Below are 27072 nucleotides of genomic sequence, written 5' to 3' on the forward strand. Positions count from 1 at the left end.
CACACACTGAAGAGAGCCAACGCTGAATGCTTCAGTTCTGGCCAGCGCCGGTAAGGGAGAAGAACGCAGCCCCAGGCCACTGGGCTGGTGTGTGCGATGACTATGAGCTTTGCCGCTCTTCTGCGTGTATACTGCACGCATCCACAGTGTGCAGTGCACGGATTTTCCTCAGCTCTCGCTCAGCAAAAAGCATCAGGAGGGAAGCACATGATGGATTTGCCATTCACAGGCCAACAGTTCCAACGCAGCACCACAGTCTTACTGCGAGAAGGGGTAATAAAACACATGTATTGTCCCGGAACACTTCTCTGTGCGAGCCGTAGCCGAGAATCTTTCCCTTTAAGATAAAGACCACCAGGCAGACAGAATGTTGTGCCACCAGCGCTGAGAGGGCTAGCCCAGGCGTGTTTCGGCAGAAGCAGCAGCCTGGAGCATTTGGCTGCCGGCACCGTGCTCTCTGGGCGACAAGTACACGACGGTTCGTCTCCAGCAAAACGAAAGCGCCACCTGCTCCGAAGAGCGTAAGAATGAAGGCAGAGCACCGAGCTGGTGTGTGCATCGCACAGGCTGCAAGAGGAAGCGTGCCTGCCACTCGCTTGTATTCGGATTCACGTTAGCAGCTCGAAACATAAAGTCCAACTTGCAGCTACTTGTGCTGCTACCTATTTCTCTTCCAGCTTTCCCTGGAAAGAAGTGTGCCCAGGTTTATGCTTCGAGATGCAGAGATTACAGTGGTAGATGCGGCGGAGAATGGAAATAGAGAGTGCAGCGGACAGTTTCTGGTGGTTTTACGTGAGGCAAGGGGAAAGGGCAGTCCAGCAGTGGCTTTTACTTCTGGAGCCTTTTTCTTTGGCAGCAGCTGCTGCAAGTGGGCAACGGAGCTGCGCGAGAGTGAAGAATGTGACGGCACGTCTATTCTGAGAAGGAAGCTGCCGAGCCGCAGCGTGTTGTGCTCAGTTTCAAGGCTATTTGGAAGAGGGGGGTACTTGAAGAACGCCTTCTAGCTGGACGCGTCCTTCTCTGTGTGCTCCAGCTGCATGGACTCTGCAGCATTGAAGGTGTAAGAACCTGCTTCTGACCAGGTAGTGTCCAGAAGTGCAACACAGCGCCTTACTTTGTGAAGCAGCCAGAGCATTCTCAGCTGAATCTGCTAGTGAAGAGGCTTTGGGCTGGACATTTGAAATTCGCTCCACTGAGTACATGCAGCCGGTGCTCTGCTGCTTCGTGATTCGCCCTCTGCGGTCTGGACAGAACTGAAGCGCAGCGATGCCTTTGAGCTTTGCCGCTCTTCAGCGCGAGCACTGCACGCGGCCACAGTGTGCTGTGCACGGATTTTCCTCAGCTCGACGGACAATCATTTTCTTGCTGTTTTGCAATGTCCAAACTCTGTGTCGCTCTCGCTCAGCGAAATGCGTCAGGAGAGAAACACTTGCTGGATTAGCTTTTGGCTGGCCAAGACTTTCAACACAGCACCACATTCTGGGCGATGAGGAGGACAAAGGAAGAACACCTTTTCACCCTGCCACGTTCTTCTGGGCGAGACGACTATCCTCGTCTTCTCTCCCTGCAAGGCTCTAATGTGCGCGGTGCTACTTGGAAGTGAGGAGGCAGGTGCAGAGAGCACCGCGATCTGACGGCGCTGTGCAGCCTGTAAAGGAAAGAGGACTGCCACTGGACTGTGGTGCAAATACAAGTTCCCACGCGTCGGGGGCATGCTCTGGGTAAGCCCGTTGAACTAAAGCTGTTCTCTGTGCCAGATGTAGCCGAGAATCGTTCCCTTTACATTTAGACCGAATGTGCTCCTGTATGTCGCTGAGAGGCAAAGTGCATAGCCCAGGCGTGTGTCGGCAGAAGCAGTCGGCTGGAGCATTTCGCTGCCGGCACCGTGCTCTCTGGGCGAGAAGTAGACGACGCTTCGACTCCGGCAGAACGAAAGCGCCACATGGGTACTAAAGAGGCCGAACGAAGGCGCCGAGCACCGGGCTCGTGTCCGCAGCGTACAAACTGAGAAAGGAGCGTGGCTGGCGCTCGCCTGCCTGCCGACTTCACGTTAGCATTGAGAAGGAGGAAGTTCAACGACAGCTACTTGTGCTACTACTTATCCCTCTTCCAACCATCCCTGGGAACACTGGCGCTTACCTTTCGGCTCCGAGATGCAGAAAACACAGTGGTCGATGCCAAGGAGAGGGGAAGTAGAGAGTGCAGCGGGGAGTTGAAATGGCTTTACGTGAGGCAAGGGGAAGGTGCAGCCCAGCATTGGCTTTTCCTTCTAGTTCTTTTCTTCAGGAGAGCAGCTAGCAACCGAGCTGCGAGAGCCAACAATGGGATGGCACGTCTTGTCAGAGAAGCCACGGTCTACAGTGCTGTAGACTGCTGTGCACAGTTTTAATGCTGCTGTCACTACACGGTACTTTTGGAACGGCTTCTCTCCTGACTCTCCCATCTCTGTGAGCTCCAGCTGCTTGAACTTGGTCACACTGAAGGTGTGTGGACGTGATTGCGCTGTGAGTATCAAGTCTTCCAGAGACGAAGGATAGTCAAGAAATGCTTTCTCACCTGGCCCATCTCTCAGTCCCAACTGTGGCTGGAAACGCTGCTGTGCTGCAAGGGTGGACTTAGCCACTCTGAGAGAATGTGATGACGCTCTATAGATAGTTGTGAAGGAAAGTGCTGGTCACTGCAATGTTTCGCCTAGTTTACAGACTTTAGAGGGACTAGGAAGGCCAACGCCTTGTTCTAGCACTTGTTCTCTGCGCGCAGCTGCTGGATGTTTGGAAGGGCTTTGGGATCCGCGAGAGGTGGAGGGTAGGATGGTACCTAGAGCTTGAAGGAAAGTGCGTCTCTCCAGGACCTTTGATGCAGTTCAGTGGGTGCGAGTTCCATGTTGAGCATGTTCATGATGGCACAGAAAAGGTTCTGAAAGAAAGAGGCCGTGCTGGAACTGCCTTGACTTTTGCCGCTTAGAAACTGCACAGCCAACAATGAAAAGATTCCTCTTGCTTCCCCGCTACGCGCAGGATCACATTCTTTTATGTCTCCAAGAGGCAGGATGCACAGCGGAGCTCTTCCACTAACTGCTCGCACACGACTGCGGCCGCGCCAGCGAAGCGCTTGGCTTTTTCCCCGGCACTGTCAGCGCTCATGGAAACAACCACACGATGGCGCTGACGACTTGCAAAAGAAGGCCAAGCACCTGGCGCTGCTCGAAACCGCCCCAAGGGCAGAGGCAAGTTGCAAACGTCTCTGCACTCCAATCAACAGCACATCAGGACAAAAAGATTTCCCTCATCTTCCCCTTCCAAGAGCAGACTCTTCTTTACACCACACTCCAAGAGCCAGACAAACCTCTTTGGCCCAAACAAATCTTTTCCCTCTCGCAGATTCTGCCCACCAACTTGAAACCATCTGGCAAAAACAGAGCTCAAAACAGTGCCAGCTGAGGAAGATCTTACTGCCTGCAACTTCAACTGCACCCCTCAAACTAGCAGCACACACGCTGTTCTCAGCACTTTCTATTCCTCCCCATGCCACCTTAACATCTGCTCCAGCAACATTGGCACTATGTCCTTGCCTTCCCAAGGAAAGGCACTCCGAGTCTCTTGGCCTTGCCTTGCCTTCAGCACCTTGTCTAGTTCTTCTTAAGCTACCCTTGCTCTGCTTCCTTTGCCTACGTCTGCCTTGCCTTGCACTACTTACCACTTGCTGGCTTTGCTTTGCCCTGCTTACCACTCTCTACCTCACCTTCCATGCAGGCAAGGCGCTGCAAAGCAAGTGCAGGCAATTGTGGGCAAGTCAAGGGAGAGCTAAGCAAGGCCAGAGCAGTGAGGGGAAAGCAAACGGAGTGGTAGGCAAGAGAAGGCCCAGAAGTTAGAGGCAAGGCTGGCCGTAGGAAGGAAAGTCCACTGATGGGTAGGCCAGGCAGAAACAAGAAGGGCTCGGCAAGCCAAGGCCCTGGAGGAAAGCAGTAGGCAGGTCAAGGGCAGGGCATGGACGTGCAAAGGAATGCAAGGCTCCAGAGAGCTAGCAGGGCAAGGCAAGGCAACGGTTGTGTTGCCAAGGCAAGGCAAGGATAGGCAAGGCAGGTGAGAAGTACATTCGAGGACTGCTGGTACACAAAAGTGGCCAGGACCAACTGCTCTGTGTGGCCTTGCTTGGCGAGGCCAGGCAGGGCAATGAGGGTCCTAGAAGGAAAAGGAAAGGTGAGGCCAGACCTAGACGAATGTGAAAGGAAGTCAGGTGGGGGATGGGTGAGCAAGTCAATGCAAGGCAGGGGAGAAAAGGCAGGTTGACCGAAGGCTACAGAGAGGGCAGCAAGGAAATGCAAGGCATGGGGAAGCATGTGAGGAGTAGGTGCTGCCAGCCGGCTGGGATGGCAGGGGCAGGGCAACTGCAAGTAGCATGGTGGGGATGTGGAGGGGGGTGTTAGTGTGTGTGTGTGTGCAGCGGAGTGCAGGGAAAGTGCAGGTGTGTGTGTATGTGCATAGGGGGGTTTTGTGCCAGGTGCTGTGCCGGGGGGAGCCATCCCACCGCCAAGAAGGTGTGGGAGTGAAAGGAGTAACATAGATGTGTCTTTACAAAGAGACCGTGTGAATCCGTCCTTAGACAAGGCTAGGAATTTACTGGTAGGGGAGTAACAGAAGAAAGTATTAGTTCTAGAAACTGTTACTAATCGACAGAGTCTGTTGCTCAGCCAAGGCCGTGTTAAATTCCTGAACCTAGAGCAAGGCAACAAAGACTTAATAGCATTAGGAATAGTTTTGTTTTCTTCCTTCTCCATACCAAGAGGGGGGTGCATATTAGAGGGGAGCATAGAGTAGGCAGTTTCGGAAGTCTGTAATTCCCGAGTACCTCAGAGGGTGCTGTTGCCAGGAACTTAGCATAAAAAGAGGGCTGTGTCCTGCAATCAGTTGAGAGACTCCATGGCAAAAGCCCCATGGCCTCTCCCTGTAGTTGAAGAATGTTCCAGGACTCCTCTGTCTCCTTTTTGGTGGATGAAGAAACTCAGAAAGCAACACTTCTGCCAGAACTCTCCAAGATGCCCCCTTTGCTCCCAGTGACTCCATCACTGCCCGGGAAGCTGTCTTTTCTACCAGAGGAGTTCGAGATACAGTTAAAAGTCGTGTGGCAGAGAAAAAAGGCAAGAATTGGTTTACAAGGGATGGCAAACAAGAGATACCAGAAGCTTTGGCCCTACCAATATTAAAAGAACTCCGTGAAGAGAGTCCTTGCACTTCCTGAGGACTGGCAGAAGCCTTCCTCATGCTGTATGTTGCTGGGGGTCTTTTTAGACTGGCAAAATGAGCTGTTGAAGGTTGCTTGAGCTGTGCTAAAGCAAACAGCCAAGTTACAAAGTAACTTGCCAGGGGAGGGAGGCCTTGGGCTGCATGTCCCTTCCAAAGATGCCAGCTGGATTTTCCTGAGATGCCCCAAGTGGGAAGGCTTCATATCTTCTGCTAATGGTATGTCAGCTAGCAAGGTGGCCAGAAGCATTTCCAACTGCTTCAGCAACGACAGGATCAGTTATGAAGGCATCTTTGGAACAAATCATTCCAAGATACAGCATTGTAGAAGCAATAGACTCAGATAGGGGAACTCATTTTACAGGAAAGATCCTTCAAGGGGTTTTGGCTTCTTTAGGACCGCAATGGAACCTCCATAGGCCCTGGCACCCCCAGAGCTCGGCTCGGGTAGAAAACAATGAATAGAGGAATAAACACCTTTTGAAGCTGGTAATAGAAACCAAGATGCCATGGCTAGGGCTTTGGACATTGGCTTTGGCGAGAATGAGAGCCCGACCCAGAAGAGAGATTCCGTTATCCCCCTTTCCATCGTTGTTATGAATTACCCGGGTAAGTCTCAACCTAGTGGGGGAGTAGAGGTAAGTGATGTATATTTAAAACTGTCTGTGGCCAGGATACTGCTTCTTGTGAAACCCCTTCAACAGGAAGCTCAGCTGGCACAAGCCCCACCTTTGGACTTTGCTGCTTCTAACATCCAACCAGGAGATTGAGTCCTAGTTAAGGAGTAGAAAGAAGCGCCAGTGGTTCTGAAATGGCGTGGCCCATTCCAAGTGTCACTGACGACAGAAACAGCCATCAAGACAGCTGAACACTCGGGTCAAGGTCTCTGAAGCCTCAGAGATTTGCACATCTCAGCTGGAGGAGAAGGCTGGGAGGCTGTGACTGACACTCTGCAGGAGTGGGCCGGAGCAGTAGCCAGTGCTTCAACATCCGTGGAAGCCCTGCGTGCCTACTCACAGACCATCTGCTGAAATAGTCTCTATGGGCATCCCTCCTCTAGAATCTCCACTCACTGGGGCGCTAATACTTGCTGGATTATTTTATGTTAAGTGGTTTCTGTGTCTTCAATTGCCACAGGTGCTGCAGAAGACAACGGGAAAACTAGACTAGCTAATTAGATCACATTATTAAAATATTTTCCTTACTAGTTCTACTTTTATATGGTCAGCTAAGTTTAGGCCAGGAGTGGGAGAATCAATTTGCAGCCTTAGGAGAAGAAGTAGCAAAAGTTTTTAACCTTAGCAATTGCTGGCTCTGTGGAGGGCCAGGAGGATCTGAAGAGTGGCCATGGTTGGCTAGCCCAGCTGAACCTAAGTGGTGGCTCAACACCCGACATGAGGTCCATACTAGGATGGGATTTGGGGCCAAAGAAGGAAGTCCATGGCTATAGGAGAAGGTTTCACGAAGGATGTCTGGACTTCAGGTGGCTCTCTTGAAAGCTGTTTATTGCATAGGCGAAGTTACAGCATTTCAGGGAGTGGGTATCCAGAGCCAGCCCTACAGCTGCCAGCTCCAGCTGTAGGCATACCTGAAGCTGCTTTCTGTTCAAGTTACAAAGCATTCTATACTTTTCTTTGCAGAGTATCTTAACACATAACAACCAATAAGCACCATACCCAATACCTTTACATTTGCCTATAGCCTATCATAGCTACTACCATCACCATATTATAGTCATTATTATCCAATCACAAGAGTAAGTAAGTTACAATTTCAGCTTACAGTGGAAAATTCTTAGACCTCTCTTCTTCTTGCTACATCAACATTTCTTGTTTGCCTGCCATATCTTTCTTTTTGGTAAAGACACGTTTTCTATTTTCTTATGCTCTTCTTGAGACTTACTTACTTGGTGAAAAACAAGTCTTTGTTTGTAATCACATACCTTTGTCCTGCTCCTAAAAATCTCCTTCCAACTCATCTCCAACCTTTGCCTTCTCAGTTACTCAGCGATCACTGTTTCAGCAAAACATCTTTTGTTCCATATCAAAACTTGCTTCCATTTCTACCTCATCCCCAGCTTCTACATTCACAGACCTTTCTGCCAAGCCCACATACCTGTGAAACTTTCTTACCAAACTTTCATCCTCCCCAACACATGGCCACTTCATTCTTCTCCAACAGGCACTTATTGCCTAAACAGGACAGGGCGGGTCTATGTAGGAAAAGGCGTTTGTCAATTGACTTTCCCACTGGCTTTAAACAATTGGCTTTGGACCCACAATTGCCCTCCTTACAATTGTTCCAAATATCAAGACAAATGCAATCAAATAGCTGTTCAGCTCACTAATGGTAGCTGTGTAAGGTGTTCTTACCACACTTACCAAAAATATTTGGAAGCCTGTAAAGCAATGGGGAGGGACAAGGGGTTTTTTTGACCACCTATTTTTAAGCTGCCCCCACAAAAATTCCACAAGTAGAAGACATGTTGTTCATGATTATCAGTGGGAATGGCAACACCGGATCAGAACTCAAAGCCTTTTAGTGAGTTCTGCTCCAAATCCAACCAAACAGCTTGCAGATGTAAATGTAGATGGGAACCCTGTGTGGGAGCTTGGAAATGCAAATGCTGTGACCCTTATGGTGGGGCAGCTATTGTTGGAGGACCGTTAGGCCCGGGAATCCTGCTGTATTTTGACCCACCAATTGATGACCAAGGGTAGGAAGGCCCCTTTGCTTTGAAAGGACATTATTGGATTTGTGGCCAACATGCTTAGCTCAGGTTACCTCCAAACTGGTCAGGGATATGGTGTATATTTTAGACCATTGTTCTTTTTGCTACTACAAGTTCAGGGAAATCGCTTAGGAATCAGAATCTGTGAGGATTTAATTAGACAAAAGCAGTCAGCTGATGCAGCCTTGGCTGCAGGGAGCACCCCAAAACGGGGAAAAGATGAATGGCCACCAGAACAAGTTACGCAACACGATGGACCAGCCCCTTGGAAACCTAAGGAATTAATCCCAGATGCCTGGGAACCCATTTATCATTTGAATGAGATAATTAGGTTACAAGCTGTCTCAGAAATAATTACCAACCAGCCAGCCACAGCTCTTGACCATCTTGCTGAGCAACCCACTTCAATGAGGAAAGCGGTATTTCAACATTGGATGGTATTAGATTATCTGTTAGCAGAAGAAGGAGGAGTTTGTGGGAAATTAAATGACTCGAGCTGCTGTTTGCAAGCAGATGACAGCGGAAATGTGGTCAAACAAATAACAAAGGAAATAATGTCAGCTCATGGACCTGTCCAAGTGTTGAAAGGATGGTAATGGGACATGTTTTCCTGGCTAACTGGCCAGCTATGGGCTAAATTGTTACAGCAGGGATTACTGTAACACGCCTATATCAAACCAGGAGTCCCGTGGAAAAGAAGTATATATGGACAGATTTGTGGTAGATGATTCAGAGGTCTTTATTTCTCCAGCCGCATGGCAGGGGCTCTGCTCAGGAACTCCCCCAGTCACGGGACCCGAGGGTCCTTGGCCACACCGGGGAACACAAACCAACCAATGGGGAATGAAGCTGACCAGGGGCAGGGAAACCCCGTGTCTCCCCCCCAGGGCCCATCTCCCAGGGCTCCATGGCAGGGGGGGAGACCCCAACACTAAATGAATACCATTTCTCCTCTTATATGCTATAGCAACTCTAATCTTTTGACCATGCGTGACACCATGCTGGGTGCAGCTCTTTCAGCAGGTGGTCAAGGGGATGCCGCTAGCAGCCATGCCTACCTGATCCAGAAATGACTACAAAAGGACAGAAAAGGATGTCACTGCAAATAATAGCAAAAGCCAAGAAGACTCAAGAAGAAAAAATTAAATCAATGGTAATTAAGGTTTGTAAAGACAAATACAGATCAACTAAAAAGAGGAGGGATTAAAAGGAATGAGATGGATGAGTCTTTACAAACAGACCGTGTGAATCGGCCTGTAGACAAGGCTAGGAACTTATGGGGAGTGAAGTAACAGAAGAAACTATTAGTTCTCTAGAACTGTTGCTAATCAACAGGGACTGTTGATTAATCAAGGCCGTGTTAAATTCCTGAACCTAGAGCAAGGCAACAAAGACTTAATAGCATTAGGAATGGTTTCTTTTTCTTTCTTTTCGATGCCAAAAGGGGGGTGCATATTAGAGGAGGGCATAGAGTAGGCAGTTCTGGAAGTCTGTATCTCCCGAATACCTCAGCCAGTGGGGAAAAGGAAGAGACTGTTGTGGCCAGGAACTTGGCATAAAAAAGGGGCTGCATCCTGCAACCGTTTGACAAGACCCCGTGGGAAAAGCCCCATGGACTCTCCCTGTAGTCGAAGAATGTTGCAGGACTCCTCTGTCTCCTTTTCGGACATAAACCTCAGGCATCGTGGATTAATTTTCCCTAACGGCAGCGACCTGCCGCGTGCTCTCCGTGCTCCTCCCCAGCCCCCCGGCAGGTGTAAAATAGTTCCCGGCGGCTCCCACCGCGCGTTACAGACGGCTGCGCGGCCCCGGGGCTGCTCGCAGTGCTTCCCTGCCCCGCCAGGGCTGCCCGCGGGCTGCGGAGCCACCTCGCCACCGGCGCGGCCAGGGCCGGGGCCCTTCTCGACAGCAGCCGAGGGGCTGCGGAGCAGGCGGCTGCGGGACGATCAGCTATTTTATGCCGCGCAGTGCTGCCGCCTCCATCTAGTGCTCCATCGCGCCGCCGGCCGACCCCGCCGGGCGCGTTCACGCTCGGCCGCGCTCGCCGCCCGCCCAGCCTCGCCGGAAGCTCTCCCGCCCGGGCCGTGCCCCGGCTCCGCCTGCGGCTCGGCAGGGCCCGGCCGCACGCGTGCTGCGTGGCTCGGAGCACCCGCGTTGCGCCGCAGGCGCCGGGGAAGGCGGGGCGGGCCGGCGCCATCGTGGTAGCGCGAGGAGAGGAGCGCCCGGGCGGGGCGGCGAGTGGCGCGGCGGTGAGGGCTTCTGCTTCCTGTCGCTCGGCTGCCGCCCTCGGCAGGTGTCGTGTGACCCCGCGGAGCGGCGGGGCCGGCCGGGCGGTGCGCGGCGAGGCTTTCGGCCAGCGGCGGCCGCAGCGAGAGTCTGCTGGCACTGCCCGTGCCGGTGGAGAGAGCGGGGATCCGAGGCCGGCCTTCCCAGAGCGACGAGGGGTGGCCGCCTTTGCCGCGCTGCCCTCCGTGCAGCACGTGGCCGATTCCGGCGAACCCGGGGTCTCCGCAGCGGCGCGGGCGGGAGGGAGTGGGGAGCGCGCTCGGTGCTGTGCCGGCCGCTCCCGCCCAGCGCTGCGCTCTGCCGAGGCGTTTTCCCGCCCGTCCTGGGAAAGACACAAGGGACACCAAAAGTTGGAGCTTAGCTGTCAGGGGGAGCAACTTGCCTCCATTGGCGACCTCCTTTTCCCTCTGATTCAGCTACCTTGTGGTAAGTGCGGTGGTGCTGAAGAAGAGTGGCGGCTTGGCACAGTTGCTGTCATAGGTGGTGCGAGAGCTCCACGCAAAGAGCTTTGAGTGGCACGTGTGAGGGTAGGAGGGTACGGCACCCACAGCTGAAGGGAAAAAAGGTCAGGGCATGTCATCAGCCGCAGTCGTGCTAAGTTGTTCATCTTTGCAAACTGCTTGCCGAGTTCTTCCTTTCTTAGGTAATGGGGGTTTGTATCAACCAGAACTGCATATGGTCAGTATTTGCAGAGAAGGTTACTTGGACTGTTGTTGAAGTGAGTGTAGCAGTTTCAATGGCATTCTGCAAAAAAAGTGACAGGTGTCTCTGTGTTCCCCAATTCTTAACAAAAACGAAGTTAACAAAGCCCTGAAAAGAGGTTTTACAAAACTTCAGGGATTTTTTCCTACGAGTACTGTAGAGACAACCATAGTCACCTTGTCTTTCCAAAAGTGAAGGTTACATCTTTTTGTCCAAGAGCATCAAGTGCTTTTGGTCAGCGTTTGTGTGCAAGCATTAGCCTTGTTCTTGTTCTTCCTTGGAGAACTTTTACAATACTCAGATGATCTGTGTAGGCTGCAGAGTGCAGTGGTGAACTTCAAGGCTTCCAGCAGAAGGGAGATGCTGTCCACGTTTTGGATTTTCCTTAGTCTGAACCTTCAATGTCCAAGGCTTCACTTTTCAAGCAGTTGGAAGAGCTCCAAATTAAGATATGAACAGGTCTTAATTGACCTTGTCACCGCCTCAGTTCATCAGGTAATGCTGTGCACTGGATTTAATTGCCTAGTGCAACATGTGCTAAAAATATGTAGAGTGTCTCCTCGATTACCCTTCCAGAAGGGTTTGAATGGAGAACAAGGAGTTCCGAAGACAGGTATTTGGTGTACGAGAAGTAGAACTTAGTTGATTGCAGGGCACTGCATGCACAAATGTCTAAGGAGGATCCCTCTTTTTTTGTCCCATCTATGCTTGTTCTCATTTGAAATCCTGAACATTCTGGAGGTTGGTTTTGTTAGGGTTGTGGCTGGGGAAGGGGTGGTGGTGGGGGAGGGGTGGGTGTTGTTTCTGATCTTTTTAATTTCCAGGATAATGTACAAAGAACTTGTGCCCAAAACCAGCAGTATGAAGCAATGCAGGTATAAAAGAAGGTCACCGAAATGTCGGATAATATGAATCTGAAAGCGCTTCAGTATTTTACCCAGGAGTTTCACTCCAACGAGGTGATTGTCCTTCACAGAAATGTAGTGGCAGGCTTATGCCATGCTAGAAGTGATGACCTTTCTCTGCCCCAAATTGACCAGCAAGATATTTTGGCTCCTGATTTAAACCCCTGAGCCAGCTGTGTTTCAGGCTGCAGAAGCTGCAGGTGTTGTGGCAGACGCGGGGTGCAGCCCTGCCTGCCGGTCCCGACCTGGCGCACGCTGGTGGCAGCCGTCAGCGCCCGGGGTCCCCTGTGCCACCCACGCCAGGGTTCTGCCTGCCTGCTTTGCACCCCTGGTAGCCTCAGGGAAACAGCGGACTACTCCATCTACTTTAAAAACAAACAAGCAAACAAAAAGCCCACTGTAAAAATATGTAAAAGTCTTGAAACTAATTCTCAGCGCTTGCTCGGAGTTTGTTGATGGTGCAAATGGATTTTGGATAAACTGGTACTGCTAGTACTACTTTTAAATTAGGTTCCTAAACTTCAGAAAGGAGAAGATGGTGGTCACATACCCCTGAGGAATGTTTGAAAAAGTAAGAGTGCTCAGTCATTTAAAGGTGGCCAGAAAATGGGTGTGGCAGTGGAGTGGACACTCTGCGAGTAGGTAGCCTTAAGTCATGCAGGGACTGGCACTTCAGTGGGAATTTTGCATCAACACCAAGAGATCGTTCCATGATGTGTTGCATAACAGCAGATTGGGCCAAAATTCTGCTGACTTTGATCAAGGGCCACCTTCACTTAACCCAGCATAGGGACATAAATCAATGATGTTTGAAAAGCAGCCATGAAACATAGCCCCTTTAGTTTATTGGACTGTTGCAAGTCTGCAAAGCTCTGTTGACAGGTCACTGGAAGTAGCTGTTGGAATCTAACTGCGGTTGGACTCTTTGTCAGTCAGCATCACCAGGAGGCTTAACAGTTTAGGTTGAGAGGTGGTGCATGTTTTTTTTCAGAGGAATGGCCCAGTGAAGAGCAGTGTTCACTGCCAGGACTGCCGTTGTAGCCTTCTAGAGAAATCTTGGTTCATTCAGAGAGAACTTCCTTGGTTCTGCTGGTTTGGTTTCACAGCTGGAGCAAAGGTAGAGCACTGGAAGCAATTCCTAGGGCAGAAGCGGGAGATATCCAAAGCTCTGGACTTTGTTGTCCTCAGCACAGTGTAAGTGAGCGTAGTCTAATTGGAGGAGTGGTGAGCATCAGTGATATCAGATTTTTTACAAGTTCTTAATTCTGTCAAAACAAGAAAGAAGGAGAGTGATGAAGATGAAATCCTTTCCTCTTAAATCTGCCTACGCAGCAACTTCAGGGGTAGTTGTAATGTGTATTCACCTATTTTGAATTGCCCAAAACCAGGCCTGGAGATGCTTCAGAGACAGAGTCAGAGAAGCGGGTATTTGCTTTATTTGGCGCTGGGTGCGTGGGGGATCGCTCCTCCTAACACACACACGCAGAGCACTCCATACAGTCCAGCATTATGTGTAAAATTTTTGAATATTCATCACATTCCTTGGGATAGGAGTAGTTCTAGAAATTACTTCTCGGAAGTCATTGATCATCATTAGCAGACGTGCCACGCATGCGCTGTGTACCCAGGTGGTCGCACTGAGGAAGGCTCCTCTTCTTCCTCGGGGGTCTTTCTGATAAAGATCAGTAGTCTCCGTCACAATGCACTTTTTACCTTTCTTTCTGGCGCATGCGCAGTTCTTCGCTGGATGATTCAGCGATCTCTGTGCTGGTTTTCAAAAGATCCTGTTCCTCTTATCTTGACAAGATTAAGGCAAGTCCTGCTGCTTAGGTTTTGTGATTAACATTTGCTGTCTCTTAGTAGTTCACTCGTGTTTACATGAGTAAACTATGGATCAACCCCCTTCTCAATTTTAGCACTGAAAGGATATCAGAGTCATTTAAAGAGATGTCTCCTATGGAGTACTATAAAACTGCCATCATGGTAACACGTTTTCATAGAGTAGTTTTAGCACAGAAGTAATAGATGTACAATCTTGGATGTTTCAACCTGCTGACTCGAGAGCCAGTGTTGAGCTTTTCTCTTTTAAATCCAGTCTTAGAGCTCTGCAGGGATCACTGCAGCATGACGTTGTGACAAGGGGATGCTGATTCACGCATAAACCTTTGATGCTTTCCTTATATCTTCAAGCAGCTTTGAAAACCAGTGATGATCTGGCATGTTGCGACTTGAGAGTCATGGTAAAGGTTTCACCAAACACTTTGTAATATCATGCTGCAGCTTTCATGCCTAAGGAAATAGCATTGAGCATATGGCTGGCAAAATGCCAAAAGAATGAGCCAAAACCAATATCCTTTAATGGGAAAGATGGAAAACATTTAGATGTGTTTATTTGAACTAAAATTCCTGTGGACCAAGCCTAAATGTATTTCACACTAAATTCTTAGAACTGATTTTAAGGGAAGATGTGAGAAAGATGAATTCACAAGCGGAATTTTCAGCAGCATAATATTGAACATTTATTAGTAGAACAAAGGCATATCACAGCGCGGGAGCACTTAGCAATATTGCTAGAGGCGTGGCTCCATTCATTTTACTGTGAACTTAAGTACTTCTTTAAACATAGTCCTTAAGCCCAGAAAGTAATTTACACTTCACTCAACTTTTCCCCCCCCTCCTGTCTCTGCCCCCTTGTGCCAGCGCACGCCAGCACACCGCCGCCGGTCCTCTGGATAGCTTCAGAATTGAAGGCAGGCACCCCGCTCCGGTGCCTCCTCAGTCTCCAACCTAATTTGTAGTTGACAGATTCTTTGGGAGGTGTGAGTTTTGATGAGATAACTGACTTCCTGGGATGCATGCGGTTCATCTTCTTTGTTTCTTTAAGATGTCTCGGTTTCTACCTCTGTCATTTCTCAACTTAAAGGACATTTATTATCACGTGTTTATTACGACGTTTCCCAACATGTTACCACTCTTTTGAAGTTACAATTTACTCTAGTCTTGTTTTTACTTAACTATATTTTACCTGTTTCTACATAGTACATGATCACTTCTAAATGTTAAAATCATATATGGGAAAGACAAGATTTATCGTTCACTCATTTATCACAGGAGGAATGTGTTAGCTGCTCATGTTGCAGTTCACTTGTAATGCCGGTCTATTACCGCAGGCCTGAGCCCTAGGCTATATCACCATGTCCCGCAGCCATAGGGAGGAGGAGGAGAGAAGATCCAGCAGGCAGGAATTGTGCAGCAAGATTTATTCATTTAATTATTTTACAAACTCTTTGACAGACTTTTTTCTTCATAATCTATTTGGACAAAGGATCAGCCACCCCTTGGGGTGATTGGCTAAAATCCTAAAACATCCATTGTCAAAATATTTTTCTACTATACCATAAACAAGACTTTTCAAGGTTGCAGGTGGCTTGGTCGTTTCCATACTCTGCTACCTCTTCTGTGAGAGAGAAAAGTTTCTCACGGACTTAGAAAATAGCAAGAAAATCCTCGCTAGCAGCATTTTTGTATCTACACTGGTCCTTCTCATTTCCTTTTCTCTAGAACACATTTCTCAGGCTCAGTGAGCAGATGTGCGTGCAAGTGGTTTGGTGTGTCCTTGGAATTCAAATAGTCAGGATCAGATGGGTTTCTGCAGTGAAAGGATACAAGGAAACGGGGATATAGCCTACAGTGGGAACTCCTGTGATTTTGCTCCTCTCCAAACATTTCTCCTCTCCAAATGGATCTCTGTAGGAAACTTGACACATTCTTCTACTTCTGGGAGTCATTAATAAAGAAACCTGGGGTGTTTATTAGGTGACAGTGCTGTTCCTGCTGTGCACCTTTGCACCTGGCTCACAGACCATTTTCACACAGCTGTGGTCCAGAATGCGGGCAGACAAAAACCCACCAGTTTTCTCTTGCCTACTTGACTTTTCAAATTCTTATTATGTGATGATTATCGCATCATTTTGTCCATAATATCTGAAATAATTTGCCATGCAGTTTTGAATACAGTGCAAATACGTATTTTACTCTTAGAAATTTGAAAGTGAGTTACATTTAATAGTAGTTTGTGAGTAGTATGGCAATCAGGCCTTAAATACGCCAATCAGGCTTGTAAATAAACCCATATTATCAGTCAATCTCTTCAATCTATTCATGTGTTTATACGGGATTTTATTCCTATAGAATAGAAAACTCGGAGCAGTGGCAAAGAAGGGGGGGGGGGGGGTGGGGCAGCAGCGGCCCGGCTCTGAGAGGGGTAGGGAAAGGCAGGCTCGGGATCCCGGGGTTTCTCACCTGAGGCACCCGAGCAGATGGTGAAGAGTCCCTCTTTTAGTGAAGGTAGACTGTTAAAAAGGTTCCAATGCAACGGCCGCTCTTACGAACAGAGCTGCACTCACGGTAGAAGAAAGGCAGCAGGAGACGGAATCCTGCAGTGGTGACCAATTCTCCCCACAGCCACCGCAGCCTCTCTCCCCTCCGAATGCTTGAGAGAACAAGAGCTGGGAGCTGCATGCAACCCCATTTTCCCAGTCCAAAGTTCACTGTATCTCTGCCCTCACAAGACACCTCAGCTAAAGGGAATAGCCAGCTGCATCCCTCCCCTGAGCGGTGACAAATTCTTTTGTCTCTCTTGAGTGTCCAGTCGTTATTGTCTCCTAGCGTATGGGGGAAAGCTCCTTAAGAGAAAAAAATCCCCAAAAAAACAAAAGGAGAACTACTAAAACCCCAACATACGGGTGATTCTCACCTTCCTTCTCTGTCCTGTGGTGGTCGGCGATGGAAGAGACGGGGCAGATTGCTCGGATGCAAGAAGCCGATTTTATTGATACAGAGCTGAGTATTTATACCTTTTCAGCAGTAACTAAAAATAGATTCTTATATAAGCAGCAATCACTATAACAACCATATCTATGTTTCTTAATAACATTGCAAAACTACAAGCTAGCATTAACCGACACCAAGCATGCCATTCCCTTATACTAGCTATTTCCTGATAGGCCGTACTGCCTGCCATGGTTTGCGGCCTAGCAGCGTTAGCGCGTCCACTTCTGACATGATTTTAGCAGTGCTCTCACTTCTGCTTTCTAGCTGTATCTCCACACTTCTCAGCTCCATGTAAAAGCACATGCTCTCAGTGTCGTAGAGTCCTTAGGGAAAGCAAACAGCGGTTCCGCTTCACACTGCTAAATGTGCCAGGACAGAAAGCTTTCACTGACCTTGCCTTGCCTTTTCCTTGCAGCCTTTCCTCTTCAGAGTGAAACATAGATTTAGAAGAACTATAAAGATTTTAGTTATAGGCTAGCTGTGTGGAGATTAGTTAGAGTAGGAAGGAATTTGGGCCCAGTGAGAGTTAATGAAAATAGTTAAGAGAGCTGGACCTGAAAGGGGTTTTAAGATGTGATTACCAAATAACTGATGATCTGTCATTTGCATGTTTGCTTAGCTGTGCTTAGAACGAGGAATAGAAACTTTGATAAGTTGGTGTAGGGAACAAGGACAATTACCAATTTCCTCCCTTGGTGGGAACCCGTTCAAAAGTCACGCAAGAGGAAACTTAGAGGTCACTAAAGTAATTCGGATTGTTAAAGTTCAAAAAGGCAAAAAGGCCAAAATGAGGAAGATGAGTTACTTCATCTTTCTTGGGACCACTGACCCAATTCAAGACCACTGACTCCATTCAGGACACACACTATGCATGCTTAATGACATTTAAGCTCATTTCCATATGAAGCGGAGAATGGGAGGTGTTAATGTTACGAATATGCATTTGTATTTTGGATATTCCTAATATTTGGAAATAAAAAGTGTCATGTTGGCTTGGATCGGGGCCCTGCGTCTTAGGGAGCTATCCCACGCAGTGCCCGGTGACAAATAAAACATGCACTTTCTAACTCTAAACTGTTAGAGAGTTTTTGTCCGTCTCAGTTGAATATCGATATTAGATCGATATTCATATTTTGGTAAGCCATTTTGGCGACTCTGGTGGGGCCCTGCTCTATCTGGCCAAGGGGCCAGGGGACCCCCCCTCGGGCGCTCGCCCCACATTTTTGTGGGGCTCCTTGATCCTCTGACACCCCGGGGAGAGACCAGGACCTGCCAGAACCACGGACAAAGAGGTATGTTTTAAAATTAAAGGGGTACCTTAAAGAAGGCAGCTTGTAAGACACAGTGGGACACCCTGTGCGAAGCGGAAGCCTGGGAGAGTTTGCTTGTAAGTGTCTGCAGAAAGTATAGTAATTTTTAATGGAGCGGGTAACGGCTCCAAAGGCTCATCTCCCGTAAGGGGAGTAGAGCTGCTTCTGTTTCCCAGGGAGGGGAACGAGGTACAGGGGTGCTGCCTTGGTCTCTCATGGAGGAGAGACGGGTGCACAGCGTGGGTGGCCGTGCGGCATGTTGAGGGGCGCTGCCTTTGGTCTCTCGTGGAGGAGAGCCAGGAGCGCAGAGCGGGTGGCGGGGCGGGGCGTGTGGCTGCGGAGTTTGAATGGCTGCAAGAACTCCGGCTTGCTTCGTTCTCGTAGAGGGGAGCGAAGACCGTGGGGTTGCACACCGGAGGTATCGGCGGGAGCGCCGTCGGCTCCGGTCCGGTCGGTGGCTTAAAAGCAGCATTGGCTTGTAGTTTGGGATACGAGTGGTGAACAGAGAGAGAGACTAACTTTATTTTGAGTGCTGTGCGCATGCATTAGGGACGTGCCGCAGGTCTACAGGGACCGCTTTGGGTTAAAGGGTACGGACCCCCTAGGCTGTGCAAGCGCTGTAAGGGTATGATGGCTGGGTTATGCCAAAAGGGTTTGTTGGAACTGTGAATTAGCAGTGTGTTGTGTGTGTGTTTAGTTTGTGAGAGTTTGTATTGTGGGTGTTTTGATTTGTGTGTGTTTGGCCCGGATCAGCCACGTATTTGTATGAAAAAGTTATAAAAGTTTGTGTTTAGTGGAGTTGAGGAAGGATTTTTGTGCTTGACAGAGTGGAGAGATTTTTTTGTGTCTAGAGAGTGAGTTGCAAGGAAAGAATTAAGTAGAGCGCGTGACCTTTGAGTTGTGTGAATGGCGGTGGTGAAATTTGGTTAAGGTATTAGTGAAAAAGCAGTAATTGAGTGTTTAGAAGTTGCTAAATTTGTGTTTAAAGGAGCGAGTGGAGCTAGTTTGAAACTATGTCTGGTGTCACTTTGGCGACCGGCGCAGTGATCTGAGTTGGTAGCTTCGGATTTTTGTTTTGTAAGTTTTTAGTATATTTTGAAAAGTTTGATTGTAAGTGAGTTTAAATTTGGTTGTTTGGTTCGGGGTGACATCCAGACCAAGGGCTAATAATTTTAACCTTAGCAGTGAGGCAGAGCGGCGTAGCATGTAGCGTGGGCTCAAGACTAAACCCCCCCCCACTCACTCAGCAGTGCAAGCGAAGCGGTAGGGGCTAACCCCCCCCGCTCGGCAGAGTGAGTGAGGCGGCAGCACAAGCTGGAACTTGCTAGCTTGCCAGATTTGAGCGGAGCCTTGTGAAACCCCAGCAAAAGTTTCGCTCGGGGTTGCGAAAGGCTTGTGGTGGGTTTTAGAAGTTTAAAATTGTTGGTAGAAGTGCTTTGAGTGAATTGTTTCAAGCATTTGAATGTGTGGAGTGAGTTTTATGTGCTGTGTGAATTTTTTTTAGATTTGAATAAAAAGGAGCGGGGTTTTTTGAGTGGTGGAGTGTGTGAGTGTGTTGTGAAACAAGCTTTTTGGTGAACTTTAAAAATGGTGGCAAACAAAAGCAAAGAGGTTCCTAAAAGTATCCCTCTGGGATGTGTTTTGACACACTGGCAAAAGATGGTGAATCATAGTGGTGCAGAGACCAAGAGGGAGCTTATTAAGTTATGGACCCAATGGTGGCTGTTCTATAAACTGGAAGGGGGTATGAAGTGGCCGCCTTTTGGTACACTGGATTATGAAACATTACTGCAACTAATGCTTTTTCTTAGCCGTGAGCAAAAATGGCCAGAGATTGTTTATGCTGAATTATTTTTCACTCTTCAAAATCAACCTGAGTGACAAAAAGAGTTTGGGTCAGACCACCCTCTGATCCCTTAGTATTGGCTTTTGAAAAGGATAACAAAGTTAATAATGAAAAACCTAAGCGATGTTGCGGTGCATGTTCAATAAACCAGAGATGTACCCATCCTGACAAGGTATATCAGGTAGAAGCCCAAGAACAAGAAGTGGCAGATCTACTTAAGTCACCCCCTAAAAAGGGAGATGGGGGAGGGGTAGCAAATGATACAGAATCAGAGTTACCATCATCTCCATCCCCAAACCCCGCTCCACTTTCTAGTTCATCTCCCTCTGGGAAATCAAGAACAACTAACCTCTACCCACCTTTACCGAGCAGCGACAGCGAAGAGGATGAATCACCCTCCCCACAGGGTCCTATAACATTAAGGACCCGGGGGCAAATTAAAAGAAACATACAAGCACCTTTAAGGGAAGCAGTAAATCATGAAGGGATTCCTATATTAGTTAAAATCCCCTTTTCTATTATAGATCTAGAAGCCTGGGAAAAAGTGGCCAGAAATTACCAGAGTGACCCAATATTGGGGTTGCTGAGAAATTTAAATTTATGGTGAACCAACACAATCCTTATTGGGCTGATACCCAGTTACTGCTTGATGCTCTACCTGAATCAGAAAAGCAATTAGTTATAAAGACAGCTGTGAATATGGCTGAAGATGATTGCAGGATAACACAGGAGGATGTTAAAAAGGTACTTCCTCTTCAGGATCCAGAGTGGGGCCCTAATGAGCCAGATGAAATGGCACAGTTAAAAAGGTACTGGGGATTCATAATAAAAGGGCTAGAAAGAGCAACCCCTAAAGCCATAGACTGCTCAGCCCCGTATGCTATGAAGCTGGGTCCCTCTCAAACACCTTCTGAATTTTTAGACAACTTGCGAGATGCGATGCGTCGCCATGCCACCTCGGATCCTGGACCGGAAGAAGGAGTGCAGCAATTGGTAAATTTATTTTTAGGACAATCCACAGGAGACATCCGGCAGAAGCTTCAGAAGATGCAAGGTCCAACAATCCGGAATCTAGAGACTTTGCTTAATGTGGCACGGAGCGTTTATAGCAATTGGGGAGAGGGAATGCAAATATTAGTAAGGGTGGTAAAAGAAGAAAAAAAAAAGGAAGACGTGGGCAAGGTCCACCAAGACAAGGACCACCCCGACTAGGAAGGGACCAGTGTGCCTTATACAAAACCTGGGCATTGGAAAAACCAGTGCCCAGAAAAGAGAAAGGGTGATGAAAAAGAAATATGACCAGAGAGGTGCGGGGGTGGTTGCTCATATGCAAGACTGGGCGCTACCCTAGGGGACCCTCTGGTTATAGTTAAACTAGGGAACGAAGAAAAGAAAGTGGAATTTTTAGTAGATACAGAAGCAACATATTCAGTGTTGAATAAAGCTTTGATACCTATATCAAGGGGTTATTTTGTAGTGACAGGGTCAACTGGCCAATCTGGAAAGGCATACTTTTGTAAACCACTGAAATATAAATTGAGAAAACAGTGGGGAATTCACCAATTTTTATATATGCCTAACGCTCCATCTGCACTTTTGGGCAGAGATCTGCTAGAGCAGCTGGAGGCAAAAATAATATTTAAAAATGGGGAAATCAGTTTGGAAGTAAAAGACCAACAATATCTAGAGTTGCTGAGCCTAATGCTAATAACCAAAGAAACGGAAATAGCGAATGAAGAAGAAATGATTAAGAAGATAATGGATCAAGTATTCCCTGGAGTGTGAGCCTCTGGTACCCCAGGGAGGGCAAAGAATGCCCTGCCAATTCAAATCAAGCTTAAAGAAGGGAAACGGCCTGTAAGGGCCAAGCAATTTCCCTTGAAAAGGGAAGACAGAGAAGGGATCGGGCCAATTATTGAGAACTTTTTGCAAATTGGATTGTTAAGGGAGTGTCAATCTGATTTTAATACTCCAACTTTACCCGTGAAGAAACCTGATGGGTCATACAGGTTAGTACAAGATTTGAGAGCAGTCAATAAAGTGACGGAGGATTTATACCCAGTGGTTGCTAACCTTACACCTCATTAACTCGTTTAACACCTGAACTAACCTGGTTTACCGTTTTAGATTTGAAGGATGCTTTCTTTTGCCTCCCTCTCCATGAAGCCAGCCAGAAAATTTTTGCACTTGAGTGGGAGAAGCCCAAGAGTGGACGCAAAACTCAGCTCACACGGTGTGTATTACCCCAAGGGTACAAGAACTCTCCTACTGTATTTGGAGAACAGCTTGCAAAGGAGCTAGAATCCTGGGAACCCCCGCCGGGAGAAGGACAGCTGCTTCAGTATGTGGATGACCTTTTGGTAGCCACCCAGACCCAAGAGGCATGTATGAACTGGACGGTAAGCCTCTTCAACTTTTTGGGCTTGCAAGGGTATCGGGTGTCCCAAAAGAAGGCGCAGATGGTAAAGCAAACAGTTATTTACCTGGGCTATGAAATAAGTGCTGGACAAAGAACCTTTGGATGAGAGTGCAAAGAAGCGATATGCCAGATCCCAAAACCCCAGACAGCAAAAGAGCTGAGAAGTTTTCTAGGTATGACAGGGTGGTGCAGACTGTACATTAATGATTATGGGTCGCTTGCTAAACCTTTATATGCATTGATTACGGAAGGAAACAAGAGCCTGCCGTGGACAAAGGAAGCAACACAGGCTTTCGACCAACTGAAGAAGGCCTTCATGTCAGCTCCAGCCCTGGGGCTTCCAGACGTGAGTAAACCATTCTTTTTGTTTTCTCATGAAAAGCAAGGGATTGCCTTGGGAATACTGGCACAAGACTTGGGCCCGTATCGGCAGGCAGTAGCCTACCTTTCCAAACAGCTGGATGCAGCAGCCAAGGGATGGCCAGGATGCCTCAGAGCTGTTGCAGCAGTGGCAATAAACATCCAAGAGGCATGCAAATTCACCCTGGGCCAGAAAATGACTGTGCTAGTGTCTCATACAGCATCTGCAGTCCTGGAGGCCAAAGGGGGACATTGGCTCTCCCCTCAGAGATTCTTGAAGTACCAGGCCATACTGGTAGAACAAGACGATGTTGAAATTGTGGTGACTAACATTGTGAACCCAGCTTCATTCCTCAGTGGGAATCTGGGAGAACGGGTGATCCATGACTGCCTGGAGACAATCGAGGCCACTTACTCCAATCGCCCAGATCTGAAGGACATCCCTCTCAAGGGCGCTGAGACCTGTTTCACTGATGGAAGCAGTTATGTTATCAGTGGAAAAAGACCTGCTGGGTATGCTGTTACCACCAGCCGAGAGGTAATAAAGTCTGGACCATTGCCAACAAACACCTCTGCACAAAAGGCTGAAATAATTGCTCTAACCCGAGCCTTGGCATTGGCAAAAAGAAAGAAGATTAATATTTATACAGACTCAAGGTATGCATTTGGGGTGGTTCATGCACACGGAGCCATTTGGAAGGAGAGAGGACTGTAAAACTCACAAGGGAAGAGTATCAAGCATGCACCAGAAATACTGAAGTTCTTGGACACCGTTCAGTTACCTGAGAAGGTAGCTATCGTGCACATTAAAGCACAGCAAAAAGTGAGTTCTGAATTGGAAGAGGGAAATATGCTGGTGGACAGAGAGGCAAAAGACGCAGCCAAAGGTGAAGTACCCAGTGAAAAGGTAGAGGCAACATTAATACCAGATGGAAAGATTTGCCTTGAAGGTAGGCCAGAATACAACAAGAAAGATAAGAAACTTATAAAAAAAAGGAAAATGCAAGTTATAATCAGAGGGATGGGCTTTAACTAAGAATAACAAGCTCATAGTACCTTCTTATTTGTTGGGGTCACTGGTGCAGAAAGAACATGAGAAAACACACTGGGGAATGGGTGCTTTGTCCAATTATTTGAAAGATAGGATTATGGCTAGGAGATTGCAAGGTGCAGTGATACAAGTAACTCGCCAGTGTGGTCTTTGCCTCCGAACTAATCCTAAGAATAGTCCAAAACCTAAAGCTGGACAAATTGGGAAAGGCTGCGGACCTGGGCAACAGTGGCAAATTGAATTACCCAGAAAAGGGCGGTATCGATACCTATTGGTATTAACAGAGACCTTTTCAGGATAGCCAGAGGCCTTTCCTGTAGAGGAATTCCTTGTGGAGCGGCGGCGTAGGATACCCCAGGAGAGCTTGGGCATCCCAGGGCTGTTGCAGAAGTACCCCTGACAGGGCCTCAGGCTGAAGACAGGCTTGCGAGGCACCTGCTAGCCAGCAGCCTTGAACAGCCTTGGGAAAAGGTATACACTAGTCAGCTCCCCCGCTGCATAGAGGCTTTCTCGTGGGAATGGGGCGTGAACTTGGCAAAGTATAACTTGGTGTAAGTAAACAATAAAACTGGAGCACGATGCTAAAATCATATCGGTGTCCGTATCGTGTCTCTGGCGGGATTCCCCTGCACCCGGGACCCCCCCTGCTAAACTTTCCCACTAGGACGGCTAAAGCATGAGAGGTGACCAAAGCGTTGTTGCAAGAAATAATACCCCGCTTTGGAGTTCCAGCCACTATGTCTTTGGATAGAGGAAACAACTGAGAGAAATTGAAAAATATGTGGCTGGGGCCCAAAGCAGAGAATTAGATGGGCCAGTACATGATGTACAACCTGGAGATTATGTGTATGTAAAGTCTCTTGCAGAGAAGATTTTGGAACCGCAGTGGGAACGACTGTTCCAGGTGATCCTCACCACCTTCACTGCAATCAAGATCAAAGAGCAGAAGGCCTGGATTCGTCACTCCCGGGTGTGCAAAGCCCCTGAGGGAGTTTGGGAGGTAACGCCAGGCGACAACGAACTGAAGCTGAAGCTGACCCAAAAAGGCGATGGATGAATTCAGTTATGATGGACATTATGTGGAAAGTTGGGACTTTACTAATTATTCTTACAATCGTAACAAGAGTTAAAGTAGTACTACTGCAGTCTAACGCGACTGAAATATCCCGATGCCAGGGGAAGGCATATGATCCTCACTTTCGGAAGGCTTTGAACAAAATGCTCAAAGTCACAAACGCAAGCCTGTGGGAAGGAAGGGATGTTTGAAGATGTAAATATGCATTTGTGTAGGATGGGTTTCATGAGGCTTACTATCCGCCCATGAAGCTTATCCGATTTGGCCCTGAATGCTGTGACAAATGCTTGAGCAATTAAGTTTCGACTGAAAATAGAGGGGTGTGCAACAAAAGCATATGATGAACAAATTGACCGCGGTAAGGAGTGACTTAATTAAATTGCAGCAACCGTTGCAATCCTCCTTGCTGGCCCTGGGTGATAAGCATTGGAAACTGTCCAAAATATTACCAGATAGGGAAGATACAGAAGAACAAGACCATGAATTGAACTGTATTTTACCCCTCTGAACACAGAAGGTGGGCACGAGAAATTAAAAGCCAGTGGCAAACCATTAACCTAGAGCCCTGCTCTATGAGGGAGCAGTTAGGGTACATATGTGGAAGGATTTTAGGTAAAGACATTTGTTTGGACACAGACCAAAGCATTTGCCACTTTGAGGTGCATTCCATTAACCAAACAACGCGGCTAGCGTATACGGAAGAGGTTGCATCTGCCTCAGGATGGCATGTCCCACCATAACGATAGACAATTTAATCATAAATGACAACCCAACTTAATTTGTGTATTTGGAATTTGACGAAAATTGGAGAATCACATCAGTATATAAAGACAAGCATGATTACTGTCCAAGAAGTCTTGCCTGTCCCTATAGGAATGAATCTGACATTTGTCTCATCACTGGTGGGATGTGCTTTTCGGATGGTCACCGACAGCAACTGGTATACTCAATGCCTTCATTCATCCTATTATTGTATTGCTCATTTTAGTTAGTGCAAGTTGGATTTTATCCGTGGTGATGCTTGTTTGGTATTGGAAGATGCTGTGGAGAATAGCAGCCTTGACATCACTATGCAAAGCGTATGGTATAGTCTTGAATGAGAAAAAGGCTGACCACGCCGCTTGGATAAAGGAAGAGGAAATCTGCGTACTGAGTAAAAGAATTTACTCGCTGTTAAAAGAGAAGTGGGGAATGAAACATAGATTGAGAAGAAACATCAAGATTTTAGTTGTAGGCTAGCTGTGTTGAGATTAGTTGGAATAGGAAGAACTTGGGCCCAGTGAGAGTTAATTAAAATAGTTAGGAGAGCTGGACCTGAAATGGGTTTTAAGGTGTTAGTAACTGATTGCCAAATAACTGATGATCTGTCATTTGCATGTTTGCTTAGCTGTGCTTAGAATGAGGAGTAGAAACATTGGTAAGTTGGTGTAGGGAACAAGGACAATTACCAATTTCCTCCCTTGGTGGGAATGAAACATAGATTTAGAGGAAACAGAAAGATTTTAGTCATAGGCTTGGGCCCAGTGAGGGTTAATCAAAATAGTTAGGAGAGCTGGACCTGAACGAGAGTTTTAGATGTTAGTAACTGATTACCAAATAACTGATGATCTGTCATTTGCATGTTTGTTTAGCTGTGCTTAGAATAATGAGCAGAAACATTGATAAGTTGGTGTATAGAATAAAGACAATTACCAATTTCCTCCCTTGGTGGGAGCCCATCCAAAAGTCACGCAAGAAGAAACTTAGAGGTCACTAAAGTAATTAGAATTGTTAAAACTCAGAAAGGCATAAAGGTCAGAGTGAGGAAGATGAGTTACTTCATCTTCCTTAGGACCACTGACCCAATTCAAGACCACCGACTCCATTCAGATCACACGCTACGCATGCTTAATGACATGTAAGCTCATTTCCATACAAAGCGGAGAATGGGAGGTGTCAACACTGTGAATATGCATTTTGTATTTTGGATATTCATAATATGTGGAAATAAAAGGTATCATGTTTGCTTGTATCAGGGCCTGCGACTTAGGGAGCTATCCCACGCAAAAATAAAACATACACTTTCTAACTCTAAACTGTTAAGAGTTTTTGTCCGTCTCAGTTGGATATCGATACTAGATCGATATTCATATTTTGGTAAATCATAGTTAGCATAGGAGAAAGGCATGCTTGGTATGTACCTGTGATAGTTAGGGCTAGCTTTTAGTTTTGCAATGTTATTACGAAACACAGATATGGTCTTGGCCAGTTGCCCCTCGTTTCAAAAAAGGGCTATAAAGGGACTTCCTGAAATAACTGAGATGAGATCTCCCCA

The sequence above is a fragment of the Corvus hawaiiensis genome, chromosome 17, assembly GCF_020740725.1.
Source record: "Corvus hawaiiensis isolate bCorHaw1 chromosome 17, bCorHaw1.pri.cur, whole genome shotgun sequence".
Classification (NCBI taxonomy): domain Eukaryota; kingdom Metazoa; phylum Chordata; class Aves; order Passeriformes; family Corvidae; genus Corvus; species Corvus hawaiiensis.